Source organism: Heterodontus francisci, chromosome 24 (genome assembly GCF_036365525.1).
Source record: "Heterodontus francisci isolate sHetFra1 chromosome 24, sHetFra1.hap1, whole genome shotgun sequence".
NCBI lineage: Eukaryota > Metazoa > Chordata > Chondrichthyes > Heterodontiformes > Heterodontidae > Heterodontus > Heterodontus francisci.
In genome coordinates, this window is record NC_090394.1 from 20,088,646 (window position 1) to 20,110,199 (window position 21,554).

Consider the following 21,554-nt stretch of genomic DNA (forward strand, 5'->3'; position numbering starts at 1 on the left):
TCATCGGCAAACTTGCTAACCCAGCCTTCCACTTCCTCATCCAAGTCATTTATAAAAATCACAAAGAGCAGAGGTCCCAGAACAGATCCTTATGGAACACCACTGGTCACCGAGCTCCATGCTGAATACTTTCCATCTACTACCACCCTCTGACTTCGATGGACCAGCCAATTTTGTATCCAGACAGCCAACTTTCCCTGAATCCCATGCCTCCTTACTTCCTGAATGAGCCTACCATGGGGAACCTTATCAAGCGCCTTGCTAAAATCCATATACACCACATCCACTGCTCTTCCTTCATCAATGTGTTTTGCCACATCTTCAAAGAATTCAATAAGGCTTGTGAGGCATGACCTGCCCCTCACAAAGCCACGCTGACTGTCTCTAATCAAACCATGCTTTTCCAAATAATCATAAATCCTGTCTCTCAGAATCCTCTCCAATAATTTGCCCACTACCGACGTAAGACTGACTGGTCTATAATTCCCAGGGTTATCCCTATTCCCTTTCTTGAACAAGGGAACAACATTTGCCACCCTCCAATCATCCGGTACTACTCCAGTGGACAGTGAAGACGCAAAGATCATTGCCAAAGACGCAACAATCTCTTCCCTCACTTCCCGTAATATCCTTGGGTATATCCCGTCTGGCCCCGGGGACTTATCTGTCCTCATATCATTCAAAATTTCCAGCACATCCTCCCTCTTAACCTCAACCTGTTCGAACATATCAGCCTGTTCCATGCTGTCCTCACATACGACCAGGTCCCTCTCACTAGTGAATACTGAAGCAAAGTATTCATTTAGGACCTCCCCTACCTCCTCTGACTCCAGGCACAAGTTCCCTCCACTATCCCTGATCGGCCCTATCCTCACTCTGGCCATCCTCTTGTTCCTCACATAAGTGTAGAACGCCTTGGGATTTTCCTTAATCCTACCCGCCAAGACTTTTTCATGTCCCCTTCTAGCTCTCCTAAGTCCATTCTTCAGTTCCTTCCTGGCTACCTTGTAACCCTCTAGAGCCCTATCTGATCCTTGCTTCCTCAACCTTAAGTAAGCTTCCTTCTTCCTCTTGACTAGCTGTTCCACATCTCGTCATCCAAGGTTCCTTCACCCTACCATCCCTTCCCTGCCTCATCGGGACAAACCTATCCAACAGTCGCAGCAAGTGCTCCCTAAACAACCTCCACATTTCTGTCGTGCATTTCCCTCAGACCATCTGTTCCCAATTTATGCTCCCCAGTTCCTGCCTAATAGCATTGTAATTCCCCCTCCCCCAATTAAATATTTTCCCATCCCGTCTGCTCCTGTCCCTCTCCATGACTATAGTAAAGGTCAGGGAGTTGTGATCACTATCACCGAAATGCTCTCCCACCGAGAAATCTGCCACCTGGCCTGGTTCGTTGCCAAGCACCAAGTCCAACATAGTCTCCCCTCTAGTCGGCCTATCTACATATTGAGTCAGGAAACCTTCCTGGACACACCTGACAAAAACTGCTCCATCCAAACTATTCGCACTAAGGAGGTTCCAATCAATATTAGGAAGTTGAAGTCACCCATGACAACAACCCTGTTACTTCTGCACCTTTCCAAAATCTGCCTCCCAATCTGTTCCTCCATGTCTCTGTTGCTATTGGGGGGTCTATAGAAAACTCCCAACAAAGTGACTGCTCCTTTCCTGTTTCTGACTTCCACCCATAATGACTCAGTAGACAAACCCTCCTCGATGACCTCCCTTTCTGCAGCTGTGATACTATCCCTGATTAGCAATGCCACTCCCCCACATCTTTTACCTCCCTCCCTATTCCTTTTGAAACATCTAAACCCCGGAACATCCAACATCCATTCCTGCCCCTGTGATGTCCACGTCTCCGTAATGGCCACAACATCGTAGCTCCAAGTACTGATCCATGCTCTAAGTTCATCACCCTTATTCCTGACACTTCTTGCGTTAAAATAGACACACTTCAACCCATCATACTGGCTGCAACTTTGCCCTGTCAACTGTCTAACCTTCCTCACAGACTCTCTGCACTCGGTATCTGCCTGTTCAACAGCTACCCCATCCACTGATCCGTGGCTCCGGTTCCCATCCCCCTGCCAAACTAGTTTAAACCCTCCCGAAGAGCTCTAGCAAACCTCCCGCCCAGGATATTGGTGCCCCTCCAGTTCAGATGCAACCCGTCCTTCTTGTACAGGTCCCACCTTCCCCAGAAGGTATCCCAATGATCCACATATCTGAATCCCTCCCTCCTACACCAGTTCTGTAGCCATGTGTTCAGCTGCACTCGCTCCCTGTTTCTAGCCTCACTAGCATGTGGCACCGGTAACAATCCTGAGATTACTACCCCGCTCGTCCTGCCTTTCAGCTTCCAACCTAACTCCCGATATTCGCTTTTCAGGTCCTCATCCCTTTTCCTAGCTATGTCATTGGTACCAATATGTACCACGACCTCTGGCTGCTCCCCCTCTCCCTTAAGAATCCTGTGGACTCGATCCGAGACATCCCTGACCCTGGCACCCGGGAGGCAACATACCATCCGGGAGTCTCGTTCGCGACCACAGAATCTCCTGTCTGTTCCTCTAACCATTGAATCTCCTATCACTATCGCTCTCCTATTCTCCCCCCTTCCCTTCTGAGCCACTGAGCCAGGCTCAGTGCCAGAGACCTGGCCACTGTGGCTTTCCTCTGGTAGGTCCCCACCTCAACCGTATCCAAAATGGTATACGTATTATTGAGGGTAACGGCCACAGGGGATCCCTGCACTGTGCGCCTATTCCCTTTCCCTCCCCTGACGGTCACCCAGCTACCTTTATCCTGTAACTCAGGTGTCACTACTTCCCTATAACTGCTCGCTATCACCCCCTCAGCATCCTGAATGATCCGAAGTTCATCCAGCTCCAGCTCCAGTTCCCTAATGCGATCTGCGAGGAGCTGGAGTTGGGTGCACTTCTCACAGGTGAAGTCAGCAGGGACACCAGTGGTGACCCTCACCTCCCACATCCTGCAAGAGGAGCATGCAACTGCCCTAGCTTCCATCCCCTCTGCACTAAATTGACAACAGAGATTAAAAAAAAAGGAAAACCTTACCTTACCAAACCCTCCACACAAGACTCCTTTTTTTTTGGTTAGAGGAGGAGGATGGGTGGGAGACACTACACGTGTAGTGTTTCGGGTTTAGCCACTGCCCGAATATATAGGCTGACACAGTTAAATCTGCTTCTCCCTGTTCATCCAGACCCAACCATATAGGCCACCAACTGAAGGGGAATTGTCTGTGGATTATTTCTTTACCTCCTGTATAGCTCAGGGCGAGGAACACTCGGGGCTCTGTTAAAGTGAATAAACTATACTCAATGTGAGATCTTTATAGCTGCCATTCCTGGGGGAGCCATTGGATGGCAGCACCATTCTGGTTTAAATATTAAGCACCAGCTTTCATTAGTGTAAGCCTTTTTGCTTGGGGCCCCTTGAAACCTTCTGGTGGACCCTGGGTTGAGAATCCTGGCTCCAGAGCTCTGTACAGATGTAACATAACTTCCATTCCTTTGTTTTCCATTCCCCCTTGAGATTATGGCCAACAATCTATTAGCCTTTTAATTTACTTTTGTACCTGTTCACCAGCTTTTAGTGATATCTGTACTGGGACACTGAAATCTCTCTGCTCATCCACAGTTCCTAGATTCTTGCCACTTAGAAAAAACTTTAATCTATGTGTCTTAGGTCCAAAGTGGATGACCACACGCTTCGCATATTGAACTCCATCTGCCACAGTTCTGCCCACTCACTTAATCTATCAATGTTTCTTTGCAACTTTCTGTTCCTATCTACACTATTTACTGTGCCACCTAACTTGGTGTTGTCGGCAAATTTATAGATATATGGCTCTTTTCATCTGAGTCATTCTATATCGTGAAAAGCTGTAGCCTCAGTACAGATCCTTGGACGACACCAGGGAGTACATATCCATTACCCCTACTCTGTCTCCCACCTCCTAACCAATTCCCTAACCAAGCTATTAGTTGCCTTCAGTTCTATATGCTCCAATTTTTGTTAATAGTCTCTTATAGATCCAGTGCAGATTTTACTCAATGGAATCCTGGTTTGGAGAAATAAATGTAGAGGTCACCACTTATACTACTCCTGGTTTCCCAATGATTCTGGCCAGGAGTCTCAACACACCAAAATATATCCCAACATGAAAATTCAACCATAAAAGCAAAATACTGCGGATGCTGGAAATCTGAAATATAAACTGAAAGTGCTGGAAATACTCAGCCGGTCAGGCAGCATCTGCGGAAAGAGAAGCAGAGTTGATCTTTCAGATCTGTGACCTTACATCAGAACTGGCAAAGGTTGGGAATGTAATAGGTTTTAAGCAGGTAAAGCGGGGGTGGAGGAAAGAGAACAAAAGGGAAGGTGTGCGGTAGGACAGAGGGCCGGAGAGATTAACTGACAAGGATGTCACGGGGCAAAGGCAAAGAGAGTGCTAATGGTGTGGTGAAAGACAAAGCATTAGTGCAGCATCTCCGCACTAACAGTACAGGGCATGCAAGAAAAAGACTTTTTATGTCACCTAATGTTCAGAAAAACATTTTGAAAATGAAAATGGGAAAAAAACAGCTTATGCACCAAAGTTTGATCAGGTTTGTTGGACATTTTTTATTGCTTTTAAGTGATGAGATCACAAGGAGCATTAAAAGTAAGCTTAGATTGACGATATCACTGGGAGTTGAAAAGAATAATTCATTATTTGCATCTTGTTTAACCTCTGCACTTACTGTTAATTACATACTTCTGAAACATATCCATGTATTAGAGCTAATAAAACTTTATACATTTCTGTAGTCTGTTGTATACATAGGAAAATCAGGTAATGCGTCTGAGGACCAATACTTTTTAGTTGCTCAGTCTTCTATAACATATAATGGAACACTCTCCACTTGCCTAGATAAGCGCAGCTCCAACAACACTCAGTAAGCTCAATATGATCCAGGACAAAGCAGCCGTTTTGATTGGCACCCCATCCACCACCTTAAACATTCACTCCCTCCACCACTGACACACAGTGGCAGCAGTGTGTACCATCTACAAGATGCACTGCAGCAACTCGCTGAGGTTTCTTCCAAACCCGCAACCTCTAGCACCTAGAAGAACAAGACACATGGGAACACCACCACCTGCAAGTTCCCCTCCAAGTCACACACCATCCTGAGGAACTATATCACTGTTCCTTCACTGTCGTTGGGTCAAAATCCTGCAACTCCCTTCCTAACAGCACTGTTGGTGTACCTACACCAGATGGACTGCAGCTCACCACCATCTTCTCAAGGGAAATTAGTGATGGGTAATAAATGCTGGCCTAGGTAGTGATGCCCACATCCCATGAATGATTTAAAAAAAACCCAAAACAATTCACTTATAACTTAGCAATAAATTGTCCTGTCACCTTAACGAGATGCTTCAACATACAGCCTGGAGAGCTGGAAACATTCCCAACACTTCCTTTCTTCCTTTTCCACAGTGGAGTATCTCTTTTGATGTCGGTTTAATTCTTTGGAGAAATACCCAACTGGTCTCTTAATACCTGATTCGTCACCTTGGAGCAGGATGGCACCTACCCCTAGGTCACCAGCATCCACTGCCACTTTAAATGGTTTGTTAAAGTTTGGAGCTTCCAGCACTGGTTCATTGGTTAAGATGGCTTTCAGCCTCTCGAAAGCTGTTTGGCACCTCCCTGACCACACTACCTTTGCTTCTTTCCGTAATAAGTCTGTCAGTGGGGCGGCTATGGTGCTGAAGTTTGGGACGATCTTGCGGTAAAACCCACACATCCCCATAAATCACATTATTTCTCCTTTGGTCGTCAGGATGGGAAAATCCATCAAAGCCTGTAACTTCACTGCTCTGGGCAGCACTCGCCCTTGATCCATGCTATGCCCCAGGTGGGTTACTTGAGCTTTAGCAAACTCGCTCTTTGCAAGATTTACCACAAGGTCAGCCAACTGTAACCTTCAGAAGAGGACTTCTAACTGGTCTAGGTGGTCCCCCCAGGTGTCACTGTACACTAACAGATCATTCCAGGTACACTACATAGCTGGGCAGGCCAGCCACTACCTGGTTCTGTCTTTGGAAGGTGGCTGGGGCATTTCTTAATCCAAAGGGCATCATCTGTCTTTGGAATAAGCCATCTGGGGTGACAAAAGCCGAGATCTCTTTAGCTCAGGGAGTTAAGGGAACCTGCCAGTATCCTTTTAACGTCTATTTTAGTCATGTGAGATTAGGGTTGTGCATCCTGCTTTGTCCCTACAGATCTCTTTAAATGCTGTGAGCGGCCTTGTTAGGGCTCCTCTCTGTTCTGCATTTAAATAGGAGAGTACGGTGTCTAATTTCCCTAATATTTCAGTGTTAGCTAACCAGATGGTAGGGGGTTCGATTTGGGAATCCTCCAGGTCTCCCTCTAATTTGTCCTCACTGTCCCTTTTGTCCTCCTCTTTCCCGACTGCCTGACAGACCTATGCTTGTTTGCCCCCTTCCCGGCTCTGATACTACTTTAACATATTGATGTGGCACAGCCTTAGCTTTTTCCTATGGTTTGGGATGCAAATTAAATAATTCACCTCATTAATCCTCTTTACTATTCTGTACGGGCCACTGATCCAGGCTTTCAGTGGTTCACCTTGTATTGGTAGTAGCATGAACACATGGTCTCCGGGCTGAAATGCTCTGGCCTTGGCATGTTTATCTGCCTACATTTTCATAACTGTCTGGGAGGTTTTTTAGGTGCTCCTGAGCCACTGCACAGGTTCTCATAAGCTGTTCTCAGGACATGGAGATGTCTACTATAGAAGGCTCATCCCCAAAACCTCTCCTTGATTAGTTTTAGAGGATCTCTCACCTCATGTTCATAAACTAATTCAAAGGGACTAAAGCCAGTGGACTCATTGGGTGAGTCCCTGGGAGCAAACAGAAGAAACGCCAGCCCTTTGTCCCAGTTATGGGGTACTCATAGCAGTATGCCCTGATCATTGTCTTTAGGGTCTGGTGGTACCGTTCCATAGCCACTTGTGACTGTGGGTGGTAGGCTGAAGACCTTAGTGGGGTTTTGTCCAGATTATCCATGACTTTTTCACAGAATCACAGAATTGTTACAGTGCTGAAGGAGGCCATTCAGCCCATCATGTCTGCACCGGCTCTCCGACACAGCAATTCACTTAGTGCCATTCCCCCACCTTCTCCCCGTAACCCTGCACATTCTTCCTTTTCATATAACTGTCTAATTCCCTTTTGAATGTTTCTATTGAACCTGCCTCCACCACGTTCTCAGGCAGTGCATTCCAGACCTTAACCACTCGCTGTGTGAAAAAGTTTTTCTTCATGTCGCTTTTGCTTCTTTTATCCATTACTTTAAATCTGTGCCCTCTCATTCACGACTCTTTCATGAGTAGCAACAGTTTCTCCCTATCTACTCTGTCCAGACACCTCAAGATTTTGAATACCTCTATCAAATCACCTCTCAGCCTTCTCTTTTCCAAGGAAAACAGCCCCAACTTCTCCAATCTATCTTCATAACTGAAGTTCCTCATCCCTGGAACCATTCTCGTCAATCTTTTCTGTACTCTCTCCAATGCCCTCACATCTATCCTAAAGTGCGGCACCCAGAACTGGATACAATACTCCAGCTGAGGCTGAACTAGTGTCTTATATAAGTTCAACATAACTTCCTTGCTCTTGTTCTCTATGCCCCTATTAATAAAGCCCAGGATACTGTATGCTTTATTAACCACTCTCTCAACCTATCAACCTATCCAGCCACCTTCAATGACTTATGCACATATACACGCAGGTCCCTCTGCTCCTGCACCCCTTTCAGAATTGTACCCTTTATTTTATATTTTCTCTCCATATTCTTCCTACCAAAATGAATCACTTCACATTTCTCTGTATTGAATTTCATCTGTCACCTATCCATGCATTCCACCAACTTGTCTATGTCCTTTTGTAAAAACACTGGACATGAAATTCGTGCCCTGATCTGTCTGGATCCCGGGAGGCAGCCCATATTGGGTGAAGAATTGGGTTAGTCCCTCCACCACTATCTTGGCAGAGATAGTTCTTAGGGGAATGGCCTCTGGGAATCGGGTGCTACATCCATAATGATGAGAAGATACTGGTAGCCCCCTTTTGTTTTTGGCAGGGGTCCCACAGAATCCAACAGCACTCTACTGAAGTGTTCCCCAAAAGCCGGTATGGGAATTAGGGGTGCAGGTTTTATTGCAGGTTGGGGCTTCCTCACAACCTGGCACATGTGGCAAGTTTTACAGAACTCCACTGCATCCTTGTGGAGTTGTGGCCAGTCAAAATGCTGTCTTATGTAGGCTTAGGTTTTTCGGATACCGTCATGTCCAGCCATTGGATGTTTGTGGGTTTTTCTCAATATTTCCCCACGGTACCTCAGTGGCACCACTATCTGGTGGACCACTGTCCACTCTTCGTCCACAGGTCTGTGATGTGGCCTCCACTCCCTCATCAGCACCTCATTCTTTAAATAGTAGCACTCTGGGATTACTTCTGCCTCAGCTTTAGTTTGGGCAGTCTCTGCTAATTTTTCAAACACTGGGTCAGCTTGTTGAGCCTCGAACAAGGAAGATCTGCTTAACACTACCTTTGGGTCCTCTAACTTACCGAAGAAGGTGTGGACAACCAGACAGCAGTCATCCATCTGTAGTGCTTGTTAAGCCTCCTCTGACAGAGCTGGACTGGGTCTCCACACAGTCAGGGAAAATGCTGGGGACCTTCTCCCGTAACACTGCTGTCTCCTGACCTCTTCCGGTCTCTCTAAAACCACTGAGGAAGTTACCACCTTTGCCCCCACCAAATCATTATCAAGGAACAGGTCAACTCCGTCCACAGGTAAACTAGGGACAATGCCCTCGGTTACCAGTCCTGAAACAAGATCGCACTCCAGGTCCACCCAATATAAAGTTATTGGCATATATCTCCCCTCAAAACCATTTACTAATACTCTAGCATTCAATGCACTCTCTGGGGGAAGGGTCATGTCTTTTTCCAGCATAAGGCATTGGGTGGCCCCTGTATCCCTAAGTATGACTATCGGCTTACTTGCCTCACTCGAGGGATATAGGGTGGTCACTTTTCCTTTGGACACAAAATCCTGGTAACACTCAAGGATTTTAAGTTCTCCCACATGCATAGCGCTGTGTTTATCGGGTCTTATTGCCGCAGAGAAAGCCACAGCCTGGTCAACTGTGTGCCATCAGGGTCCCTTTTCCTGCAGTGCTGGGGGCAAAGGACTCACCTGGGAGTGGAGCGGCAGACAGCAGTCTCTCTTTCTCTCTCTCTCTGGCAGTGTTGGTGCACAGTAAGTTAAAAAAAACTTAGTGACATCGCGGGAAATCTGTAAGCTGATTGGTTGAATTGTGCTATTTGGACAGAGTAAGACTGATTTGTGTGTGAGGGATTTTACTGACTAAGGAAGGAGGTGCTCTTTGCTCTCTTTCTTTTCTTTTTGCTTTTTCAGCCTCCATGGTACAGGGGAAGAAGCTGATTGGAAAGTAATTGTCTATGTACTGAGAAGGGCAGTGGCGGTGGAAGATAAAAACTGGAGGCAGAGAGTCCCTTCTACCTGTATGTATCTGACAGAGCCAAAATGTGATGTCATAGGAAAACAGGTAGGTGATTGGTGGGTATCTCTTCCGAGTCTCTTTTTGGCCAAGTGTTTTAAATCAAGAGACGTTATAACAGCTGAAGAGTACAGGTAAGAAATTCACTTTAAAAATATTTAACATTCAAATTAATTAGTTAAATAGAATAGAGATGGCTGGGCAGGTGATGTGTTGCAGCTGTAGTATGTGGGAGCTGGTGGACACTGGTGCAATCCACGGTGACCACATCTGCAGCAAGTGTTAGATGCTCGAGGACCTTCGGCTCAGAGTTGATGAGCTGGAGTTTGAGCTGTGGTAACTACGCCACATCAGGGAGGGGGCGTGTTACCTGGACACTGTCTTTCAGTCACATCCCTTCGATTAATTACATCAAATTTGGACCATGGTGAGGTATGGTGTGACTGCAAGTGAGGCAGGTTGGGGATCCGGAATTTAGCTTTGGAGGAGCCTCAGCCAGTGCCCTTATACAATAGATACGAGGTTCTTCTCCCAGTGTGGACGAGGGCACAGGCTGCAGGGAGGATAAGTGAATTGACCACAGCACTGTGGTTCAGAGCGCCATTCAAGTGGGAGGAGAAAAGAGAAATATAATAGTAATAGGGTATAGCATAGTTAGGTGAATAGATACTGTTCTCTGCAGGAAAGACAGGGAGTCCCAAAGGCTGTGTTGCCTACCTGGTGCCAAGGTTAAGGACATCTCTCTGGGCTGGAGAGGAACTTGGAGTGGGAGGGGAAGGATCCAGTTTTCATGGTCCACGAAGGTGCCTATGACATAGGTAGGACTAGGAAAGAGGTTCTGCTGAGGGACTATGAGCAGCTCGGGGCTAAATTAAAAAGCAGAACCACAAAGGTAATAATCTCCAGATTACTATCTGAACCACGTGCAAATTGGCGTAGGGTAAATAAGATTAGAGGTAAATGCATGGCTCAAAGATTGGTGTGGGAGAAATGGGTTCCGATTCATGGGGCACTGGCACCAGTACTGGGGAAGGAGAGAGCTGTTCCATTGGGACGGGCTTCATTTGAACTATACTGGGACCAGTGTCCCAGCGAATCGTATAACTAGGGTTGTAGATAGGACTTTAAACTAATTAGTGGGGGGGAGGGTTCAATTGAAAAGAAGTTTAAAAAATCATAGAAACACAGCAAATAGGAGCAGGAGTAGGCCATTCGGCCCCTCGAGCCTGCTGCGCCACTCACCACGATCATGGCTGATCATCCAACCCAGTAACCTGTTCCCGCTTTCCCCCCATATTCTTTGATCCCTTTCACCCCAAGAGCTGTATCTAACTCCTTCTTGAAAACATACAATGTTTTGGCCTCAACTGCTTTCTCTCGTAGCGAATTCCACAGGCTCACCACTCTCTGGGTGAAGAAATTTCTCTTAATCTCAGTCCTGAAAGATTTACCCTGTATCCTGAGACTATGACCCCTGGTTCTGGACTCCCCCACCATCGAGAACATCCTTCCTGCATCTACCCTGTCAAGTCCTGTTAGAATTTTAGAGGTTTCTATGAGATTCCTCCCTCTTCTGAACTCCAGCGAATATAATCCTAACCGACTCAATCTCTCCTCATACGTCAGTCCCACCATTTCAGGAATCAGTCTGGTAAACCTTCGCTGCACTCCCTCTATAGCAAGAACATCCTTCCTCAGATAAGTAGACCAAAACTGCACACAATATTCCAGGTGTGGCCTCACCAAGGCCCTGCATAATTGCAGCAAGACATCCCTGCTCCTGTACTCGAATCCTCTCGCTATGAAGGCCGACATACCATTTGCCTTTTTTACCGCCTGTTGCACCTGCATGCTTACCTTCAGCAACTGGTGTACGAGAACACCCAGGTCTCATTGTATATTCCCCTCACTCAGTTTATAGCCATTCAGATAATAATTTGCCTTCCTGTTTTTGCTACAGGAAAGATGTGATTAAGCTAGACTACAGGAAAGATTTGATTCAGATGTGATTAAGCTAGAGAGGGTGCAGAAAAGATTCACAAGGATGTTACCTAGTTTGGAGGGCTTGAGTGATAAAGAGAGATTGGATAGGCTGGATCTGTTTTCCCTGGAGCGAAGGAGGCTGAGAGGGGGCATGATAGAGGTATATAAAATTATGAGAGGCATAGATAGGGTAGATAGCCAGAGTATGTTTCCCATGGTAGGGGTGACTATAACTAGAGGGCATCGATTTAAGGTGAGAGGGAGGAGGTTTAAAGGGGATCAAAGGGGTAAATGTTTCACACAAAGAATAATGGGTATCTGGAATGAGCTGTCAGAGGAGGTGGTGGAGGCAGGAACAGTATTAACATTTAAGAGGCATCTGGACAAGTACTTGAATTAGAAAGGCATAGAGGGATATGGAATTAATGCAGGCAGGTGGGATTAGTATAGGTAGGCATTATGGTCGGCATGGATGCGGTAGGCCGAAGGGCCTGTTTCTATGCCGTACGACTCTATGACTCTATGCTTGCAAAATGGATAACCTCACATTTATCCACATTATACTGCATCTGCCATGCATTAGCCCACTCACTTAACTTTTCCAAATCACCCTGAAGCCTCTCTGCATCCTCCTCACAACTCACCCTCCCACCAGTTTTGTGTCATCTGCAAACTTGGAGATATTACATTTAGTTCCCTCATCTAAATCATTAATATATATTGTGCATAGCTGGGGTCCTAGCACCAATCCCTGTGCAACTCCACTAGTCACTGCCTGCCATTCAAAAAAAGACCCGTTTATTCCTACTCTTTGTTTTCTGTCTGCCAACCAATTTTCTATCTATCACAATACACTACCCCCAATCCCATGTGCTTTAATTTTACATGCTAATCTAAAAGAATCGAGAGAGCAGAGGTGCAGGGTAGTGAAGAATTGAACGGTAATCAAAGTGTGACAGGAAGGGGCAGAAAATATAAGCAGAAGAGTGCAGCAGAAATTAGAACCAGAATGAGTAATAATGGCAAAAAGTCAAAGCTTCAGTCTCTTTAACTGAACGCATGCAGCATTTGTAAATAGAAATTAATGAGTAATACTTGATAGCCAGTACAGAGATGTGGTTGCAGGGTGAAAAGACTGGGAACTCAATATTCAAGGGTATTCGACGTTCCGGAAAAATAGGCAAAAAGGAAAAGGAGGTGGGGTAGCTTTGTTAATAAAAGAAGGTATCAGTGTGGTGGTGAGTCATGATATAGGTGCAATAGATCGTGATGTGGAATCAGTTTGGGTGGAAATAAGGAATAGCAAGGGGAAGAAGTCACGGGTGGGAGTCGTCCATAGGCCCCCGAAGAGTCGCCTCACTGTAGGACAAAGTATAAATCAGGAAATAACGGAGGTTTGTAAGAAGGGCGCTACAATTGTCATGGGTGATTTTAATCTGCATATAGACTGGACAAATCAGATAGGCAGAGGTAATATGGAAGACAAATTTGTAGAGTACATCAGGGATTGTTACTTAGACCAATACATTGCAGAACCTACCAGGGAACAAGCTATTTTAGATCTAGTAAAGTGCAATGAGGTAGGATTAATAAGAGATGTCGTAGTTAAGGATTCCCTAGGGGGTAGTGATCACAACATCGTACAATGTCAAATTCAGTTTGAGGGCGAGCAACTTGGGTCTCAAACCAGTGTCCTCAACGTAAACAAGAGCAATTCCAGAGATGTGAAGAAAGAGTTGTCTAAAGCAGGCTGGGAAAATAGACTAAGGAAAAGGTCAGTGGATGAGCAGTGGCAGACATTTAAGCAGATATTTCATAACGCTCAGCAAATACTTATCCCGGTCAAAAATAAGGACTCGATGAGAAGGATGAGCCACCCGTGGTTAACAAAGGCGGTCAAGAACAGTATCCATTCAAAAACTCAGGCAAACAAAGTGGCGAAAACTAGTGGTAGGCCAGAGGATTGGGAATTTTTTAGGAAACAGCAATGGATGACTAAAAAGCTAATAAAGAGGGAGAAAATTGATTATGAAAGTAAATTGACAAGAAATATAAAACAAACAGCAAGAGCTTCTACGGGTATATAAAAAGAGCAGCGAAAGTGAGCATGAGACCATTGGCGGATGCGACTGGAGAATTGATAATGGGGAAGAGGGAAATGGCAGATAATTTAAACCAATATTTTGCATCGGTCTTCATGGTGGAGGACACCATAAACATCCCACAGATATCAGATAAGCAAGGAGCTAATGGGAGGAAAGATCTTGCAACAGTCTCTATCACGAGGGACAAAATATTTGACAAACTAATGCGACTAAAGGCAGTCAAGTCACCAGGATCTGATGGCCTACATCCAAGGGTTTTAAAGGAAGTGGCTGCAGAGATAGTGGAGGCATTGCTCGAAATATTCCAGAACTCACTGGATTCTGGGCAGGTCCCAGCAGATTGGAAAACTGTTAATGTGACGCCCCTGTTCAAGAAGGGAGGGAGACAAAAAGCAGGAAACTATAGGCCAGTTAGCCTAACATCAGTCGTTGGGAAAATGCTAGAGTCCATTATTAAGGAAGAAATAGCAGGGCATTTAGAAAAGCTGAATGCAATCAAACAGAGTTAACATTGTTTTGTGAAAGGGAAATCATGTTTGACAAATTTGCTAGAGTTCTTTGAGGACCTAACAAGCAGAGTTGATAAAGGGGAACCAGTAGGTGTGGTGTATTTGGATTTCCAGAAGGCATTCGATAAGGTGCCACATAAAAGATTATTGCACAAGATAGGAGTTCACGGTATTGGCGTAATGCATTAGAATGGGTTGAGGATTGGTTAACTCACAGAAGACTGAAAGTCAGGATTAATGGGTCTTTTTCAGGTTGGAAAGATGTAATTCATGGAGTGCCACAAGGATCAGTCCTAGGGCCTAAATTATTTACTATCTATATTAATGACTTGGTGGAGGGGGCAGAGTGCAATATATCCAAATTTGCTGACAATACAAAAATAGGTGGGGGGACATGTTGTGATGAGGACATAAGGAATCTGCAAGGGGATATCGATAGGTTGAGTGAGCGTGTAAAATGTTAGCAGATGGAGGTAGGAAGAATCAAAAGCCTTTATTTAAATGGAGACAGACTTCAAAAAAGTGCAGCATGGAGGGATCTGGGTGCTCTTGTGCATGAAACACAAAAAGTTAGCATGCAGGTGTAGCAAGTAATTAAGAAGGCAAATGGAGTTTTGGCTTTTATTGTTAGGGGGTTGGAGTTTTAAATAGGGAAGTCTTGTTACAACTGTATAGGGTTTTGGTGACGCCGCACCTGGAGTACTGTGTACAGTTTGATCCCCGTATTTAAAGAAAGGATATACTGGCTTTGGAAGCAGTTCAAAAGAGATTCACTAGGCTGATTCTTGGGATGAAGGGGTTGACTTATCAAGAACGGCTAAACAGTTTAGGCCTTTATTCATTAGAGTTTAGAAGAATGAGGGGTGATTTAATTGAAACATACAGGATTCTGAGGGGGCTTGACAGGGTAAATGTTGAGAAGATGTTTCCACTAGCGGGGGAATCTCGAACTAGGGGACATAGTTACAGAATAAGGGGACATTCATTTAAAACTGAGCTGTGAAGGAATTTCTTCTCTCAGAGGGCGGAATTCTCCACCCCAGAGAATTGTGGAGGCTAAATTTCTGATAGTATTTAAAGAGGAGGTAGATAGATTTTTGAAATATTGGGGAGTTGAGAGCTATGAGGAGCTGGCACAAAAGAGTTCAGGTCTGGGGCAGATCAGCCACGATCATACTGAATGGTGGGGCAGGCTTGAGGGGCCAAATGGTTTACTCTTGCTTCTATTTCTTATGATCTTATAGTCTGGTATACCCTGATTAATCCTACAGGTTTTCCCCATAATTTCCAGCAGTCACCTCATAGGTGACCTGCCTTGTTACAATGGAAACACAGGCTTTCGGGTGTCACTCCTTCTCTCAGCACCTTCCTTTTTGGCCTGAGGAAGGCCCGTGTTTCCAACTTTCCCTTCTCACCCATAGCTATTTCTATTACTCTCCTACCTTCTATCCTTTTTGGGTTTTTGGAGGTGACTAGGGAAGGGTTTCCCTTGGGGCAAGGGCCTGTAGACAAGCATATAGTCATCTGCCAGGATTGTTGCCTGCCTGGCTCTTGGAACCTTTTGTTCCTCCACGTGGGTTTTAATGGAAAGGGGAAGTGAGTTTTAGAACTCCTTGAGAAGGATCACCTCTCTGAGGTTTTCAAAGGTGGGCTCTATCTTAAGCACCCGTATCCACAGGTCAAAGGCGAGTTGCTTACCCCTTTTGAACTCATGTGAAGTTTGTCCAGGCTGCTTTTGGAAGGTTTGGAATTTTTGACGGTATGCCTCTGGTACCAGCTCATATGTGCTCAGGATAGCATTGTTGGTCATTTCATAGTCTAATGAACTCTCATCAGGCAACAGTGAATAAACCTCATGGACTTTTCCTGTTAATTTGCTTTGCAGTAGCAGGGCCCAGCCCACTGCTGACCACTTCAACTATTTTGCAAGCTTTTCAAAAGAGATGAAAAATGCTTCCCCATCCTCCTCATTGAACTTTGGTATCAATTGGGCGAACTTTAAGAGCTCAACACTTGGTCCTGAGCTAGGGGTAGTTCCCTCACTAGTGGTGCCTTCGCTGGGTACATTGAGTCTTCCCCTAGTCAGTTCAAGCTGCCTGAACTCTCTTTCCTCCTTCTTCTTCTGGAAAAGCTCTTTTTCCCTTCTGCAGGAGGCAGTGGCATAATGGTAGTGTCACTGGACTAGTAATCCAGAGGCCCAGGCAAAACCTTTGGGGACATGAGTTTGAATCCTACTACGGCAGATGATGAAATTTGAACCCAATTAATAAATCTGGAATTAAAACGTAGTCTAATGGTGACCATGAAACCATTGTCGATTGTTGTAAAAACCCATCTGGTTCACTAATGTCCTTTAGGGAAGGAAATCTGCCATCCTTACAAAACCCATCTGGTTCACTAATGTCCTTTAGGGAAGGAAATCTGCCATCCTTACCTAGTCTGTCCTGCATGTGACTCCTGACCCACAGCAATGTGGTTGACTCTTAAATGCCCTCTGAAATAGCTGAGCAAGCCACTCAGTTCTAGGGAAATTAGGGATGGGCAACTAATGCTGGATTAACCAGTGACACCCACATCCCATGAACAAATTAAAAAAAAAAACTGTCTCTCCTCCTTCCGTTCGTGTCTCTCCCTTTCTTTTTCATTGTCTTCTAGCTCCAGTTTCTGAAGTACTGCTAGCTGTACCTTAGCTAATTTTACAGTGTCTGTTTCAGATTCTAAGCCTGTCTCTGGTTCTTCAGTTTCAATTTCAAAATGGTTAGCCACAAGTTTTAGGGTTTTGGGTTATCTAGATTTCGGATGGATAGTTATCTCTAAGGACCTAGCTGTATTCCTTAACTCTTCAACAGACAGGGCTTTTAAATTGTCCTAAGTTACTTCACTATGTTGAAGCAAGGTGTTGGCCTCAAATGTGGACATTTTACCACTCTAGTACTGAAAACCACAAGAAAACCTGTATTGAAGTTTTTACGTTTTTGCTAGGCATCAATTTGGTTTATCGCTTCCAATTTCTCATTTGTCTTTGGTTTTGCTGCCAGACAAGAGCCCCCAAATTTCTGTTATGATCAAGTGAGGTAGGGTCGAAAGGCTCCCCTCTTGTCCCTCTCCTTATTTGACCACAACTGGGTTTAATTCTTTTTTTTAAAAGTGAATGTGTTGCCAATTCAGTGAGTGTTTAACTATTTATGTGCTATGGCCATAAAAGAACCAATCAGACAGATTTTCTTGAGTTTGACAAAGAAAGATATTAGTTTTGAGTAGTTCTGATGAAAGGTCACAGACCTGAAATGTTAACTTTGCTTCTCTCTCTACAGATGCTGCCAGACCTGCTGAGTATTTCCAACACTTTTTGTTTTTGTGTAAGAGGTTAGCTTTATTGTATTTAAATCAATCTAACTAAAATAATAAACTATGCTCCAACTTTCACATAACACACACTCAAGTTTCACACATGCACACAAATAGGTTACACGGTTGGGAAGAATAGACTGATTGGATTAGGGTCCAGAGCAATAAAAAGGCGTGTACAGTCTGTGGAGTTTGGTGACTCAGTTGGCTTCTGGCTTGTAGATGGTGGACAGCAGATTTGGTGGTCTGCCTGGCAACAGCGATGCAGATCAGTTCCTTCATGGGGTCTCCGTCTGTCGCAGTGATAGAGTTAGCTGGTTACGGCAGGAAGGCAGGGTCTGAAACTTGCAAGGTGGACTAGAGAGAGAGTGAGAGACCCCCACTTGGGTCTTCTCTGATCAATGTTCAGTTGCTTCTCTGCTGCAAAGAGATAAAAACCAACTTAAAACACACAAATGGTGGGCCAGTCACATGATGGTTCAGTGTGTATTTCCTCTTGCAACTTAATTAGTTCATGTCTAGGCATTCTCTTCTGACCGGATTTGTTGACAACGCGAACGGTAGGTGGCGCTGTTTTGGCACATGCGCAAATACAGCATGTGCCACTAAAACGTCACAGATTGCGACTGTAGCAGCTGCCAGGACTAAAGATGGCGCTGCTCAAAGAATCACACAGAGGAAACCTAACAAACATGTGGCAGTATACAATGGCCGGAGTGAGACAGCAGCGTGGGGGCCGGGGAGAGCAGCGCGGGGGCCGGGGAGAGCAGCGTTGACGGTGACGGCGGGGGGGGTGGGGTGGGGAAAGAGAGGGAGGGGGGGGAAAGAGAGGGGGGGAAGAGAGGGAGGAAAAGAGAGGGAGGGGGGGAAAAGAGAGGGAGGGGGGAAAGAGAGGGGGGAAAAGAGAGGGAGGGGGGAAAGAGAGGGGGGTAAAAGAGAGGGAGGGGGAAGAGAGGGAGGGAGGGGGAAAGAGAGGGAGGGGGAAGAGAGGGAGGGAGGGAGGGGGTAAAAGAGAGGGAGGGGGAAGAGAGGGAGGGAGGGGGAAAGAGAGGGAGGGGGAAGAGAGGGAGGGAGGGAGGGGGAAAAGAGAGGGGGGGAAAGAGAGGGAGGGGGGAGAGAGAGGGAGGGGGAGAAAAGAGAGGGAGGGGGAAAGAGAGGGAGGGGGGAAAGAGAGGGGGGAAAAGAGAGGGAGGGGGGAAAGAGAGGGAGGGGGGAAGAGAGGGAGGGAGGGGGAAAGAGAGGGAGGGGCGGAAAGAGAGGGAGGGGGAAGAGAGGGAGGGGGGAAAGAGAGGGAGGGGGGAAAGAGAGGGAGAGGGGAAAGAGGGTGGTGGGAGGGGGGGAGAGGGAGGGGGAGAGGGGGGAAGGGCAGGGGTGGGGGAGAGTGGGGGGGGGGAGCAGCGGAGCATGCGCCAGAAACACAACAGCAAAAGACTTACTGGCCAGTCCCTGGACCCGGCGGCAGCAAGGTCTTCGCGCACTCGCTCCCTGCAGCTCTCTACGGCCTCTCGCTTCCGGCCCTCTCCATTCAGCCGTTCCCTCCAGCTGCGGATGCCCAATCCAGTTGCTTCTCCCCTACTTCTCCACAGTACTTCAGGCATTGCAACTGTCTGGTCCCTGCATTTTGCATGCTCCCTCTCTCCACCCCTCCCTGCTCCCCACCCCTCCCCCCTCTCCATCTTCACCTCCCCCTCTTCACCCACCCCTCCCTCCCCCTCTTCACCCACCCCTCCTTCCCCCTCCTCTATCCCCCTCTTCACCCACCCCTCCTCTACCCTGCTACCTCCACTCCTCCCTCTACTCCCCTACCTCCACCCCTCCACCACAGTTGAATATCTGAAGTGCAGTTGCAAAGTCGGGGAAATAGCATGCAAAACAAAGCCTCAACAATTCTGGGGTTAATTATTGAGAAGTTTTATTAAGTTCATTCAGCATCCGAGGCACTGCTGTGCATGAATACATGAGTGTTGTGTCCAGCATTCCCGTGAGACAGACAGGCCGAGTCTCTGCTATGCACAGCTAAAGAGATTGTTCCTGGAGAGCCTTGTGGTGAATGAACGCTTGGCTCTCTATTCCACTACTGTATTGTCCATGTGAAGAAGGCAAAGTCACAAGAGTCTGAGCTCAGTCTATTCTTGGTGAATGTTCCCCAAACGCATCCCAATGTGCACTCCCAATTCATCCATAAATGCAATGTTCCTTTCCACATCGTGATGAGCTCCGCAGCATGATCCAGTTGCCTTCGTTACTTGAATGCTGACCTTAAGTCTCAAGGATTGTTTTCTTGACGGCATGTTTTGCATGAAAAGAAATAAAGCAAATCAGAGTCAGAGCTTGCCTCCCTCCATCCACTGAAATTACTGTTGTGCACACCTTTTTAAGTTCTGCAGTGAAGGCACCAATTGATAACGTCGCCAATGAAGCACTTATTACCCACCTCAAATGCAGGAATCAGCACATCCTTGCGTCCTCTCCTGCACTGCCTCCTTTGCCTGAATGCCGTCCTTAAGTGTCAAGGATTGTTTTCTCAAGGGCACGTTTTACATGAAAGGAAATAAGGAAAGAACATCAGTGTCAGAGCTTCCCTCCCTCCAATGAAATTACTGTTGAGCATGCTTTGGTTTCTTCGGTAAAGGCATGTACTGATAACACCGCCAATGAATCACTTAGTACCCACCTCAGCTGTAGGAGTCAGGATGATGTTACTGCCCCTATCTCGTGATGGTTCAGTGCTGCTCTCAGGGAAAACATGAATGATGTGAGGGTGCTGGAAAAAGAAGCACATTTCTTTTGGACTATGAACATAAAGCTGGCCATTTAGCCCAGCAGTTCCCTGCTAGTGGTTATGTTACTCGTGCGTCTTCCCATCCATTCCCATTTAATCCTGCCTACTACTATCAGCATCACCTTCCATTTCTTTCACTCTTACCTACCTTTGCCTTAAAGCAACACTGAGGATGGAGAATGGTGTGGCTGCACTCCCACCTCACCAGTTGTGTTCGCAGCAAGAGCATTCACATTTCTGCTACCACTGGACACGGCATGCTTGTTTCTTTTAGTGCTCTATCTCTTCTTGCTGAATGTTCCCCAAGTGCTTGACCCCTTTGGACGCCTTCTCTGCTTGATAGGCTGCAGCTGGCAATTGCGGAGTCTCACAAGGCTCTGCATGGTTGTTTCAAAGGCGGATGGGGAAGCAGGTGGCTGTGAGTCCATGTGCACTGCTATGATGGGTGTAGGAACAGGTAACTGTGTGTCCATGTGCACTGCTCTGATGGGTGCAGGAACAGGTGACTGTGTAACTGAGCAGCAAGGAGAGGGTACCGCAGGTAGGGGAAGTGGAGCTTTGAACAGGCAGGCATATGTATGGTCCATCAGATCATTAGGCCAGGGGGTGAGACGCTCAGGATCCATGGACTGTGGCACGTGACTGATGTCCAGCGCGTGGCCACCTCCATCCGAAGGTGCTTCCGGGCAATTGTTGGGCATAGTAAATGGCTCCATCTCATCAGCCAGTCCTTGCTGCCAGCGGAGAGTCTGTTGCCGCAGCCAGTCCAGTCTCCTCATGAATGATGCCGTTGGAATCTGGACAATGGAACTGTTTTCAGAGCAGCTTACAACAGGGACTGTAGAACATGCGGTGTCCCAGACAATGGAAATGTTTTCAAAGCAACTTACAAAGGCAGAGCAACTTACCTTGGAACAATCTCCTGTGTCTAATAAAAATGAAGCAAGTCTCCAAAAACGAATAAATAATTCAGATAAAATGCGAGAAAATGCCCGACGTAACCTCTCCTCCTTCCACTTTCAAAAAGTCGCGCCGAAGCTTTGACGCATGCGTGACTTTCCGAAGATTGACGCATGCGCAGAGGACAACCTGGCGCGTTGCCCGAGGAAGACGACGTAACGCGATGATGTCATCTGCGCATGCGCAAAACGGTCCTGGCAGGCCGGACCGCAGCGCATGCGCA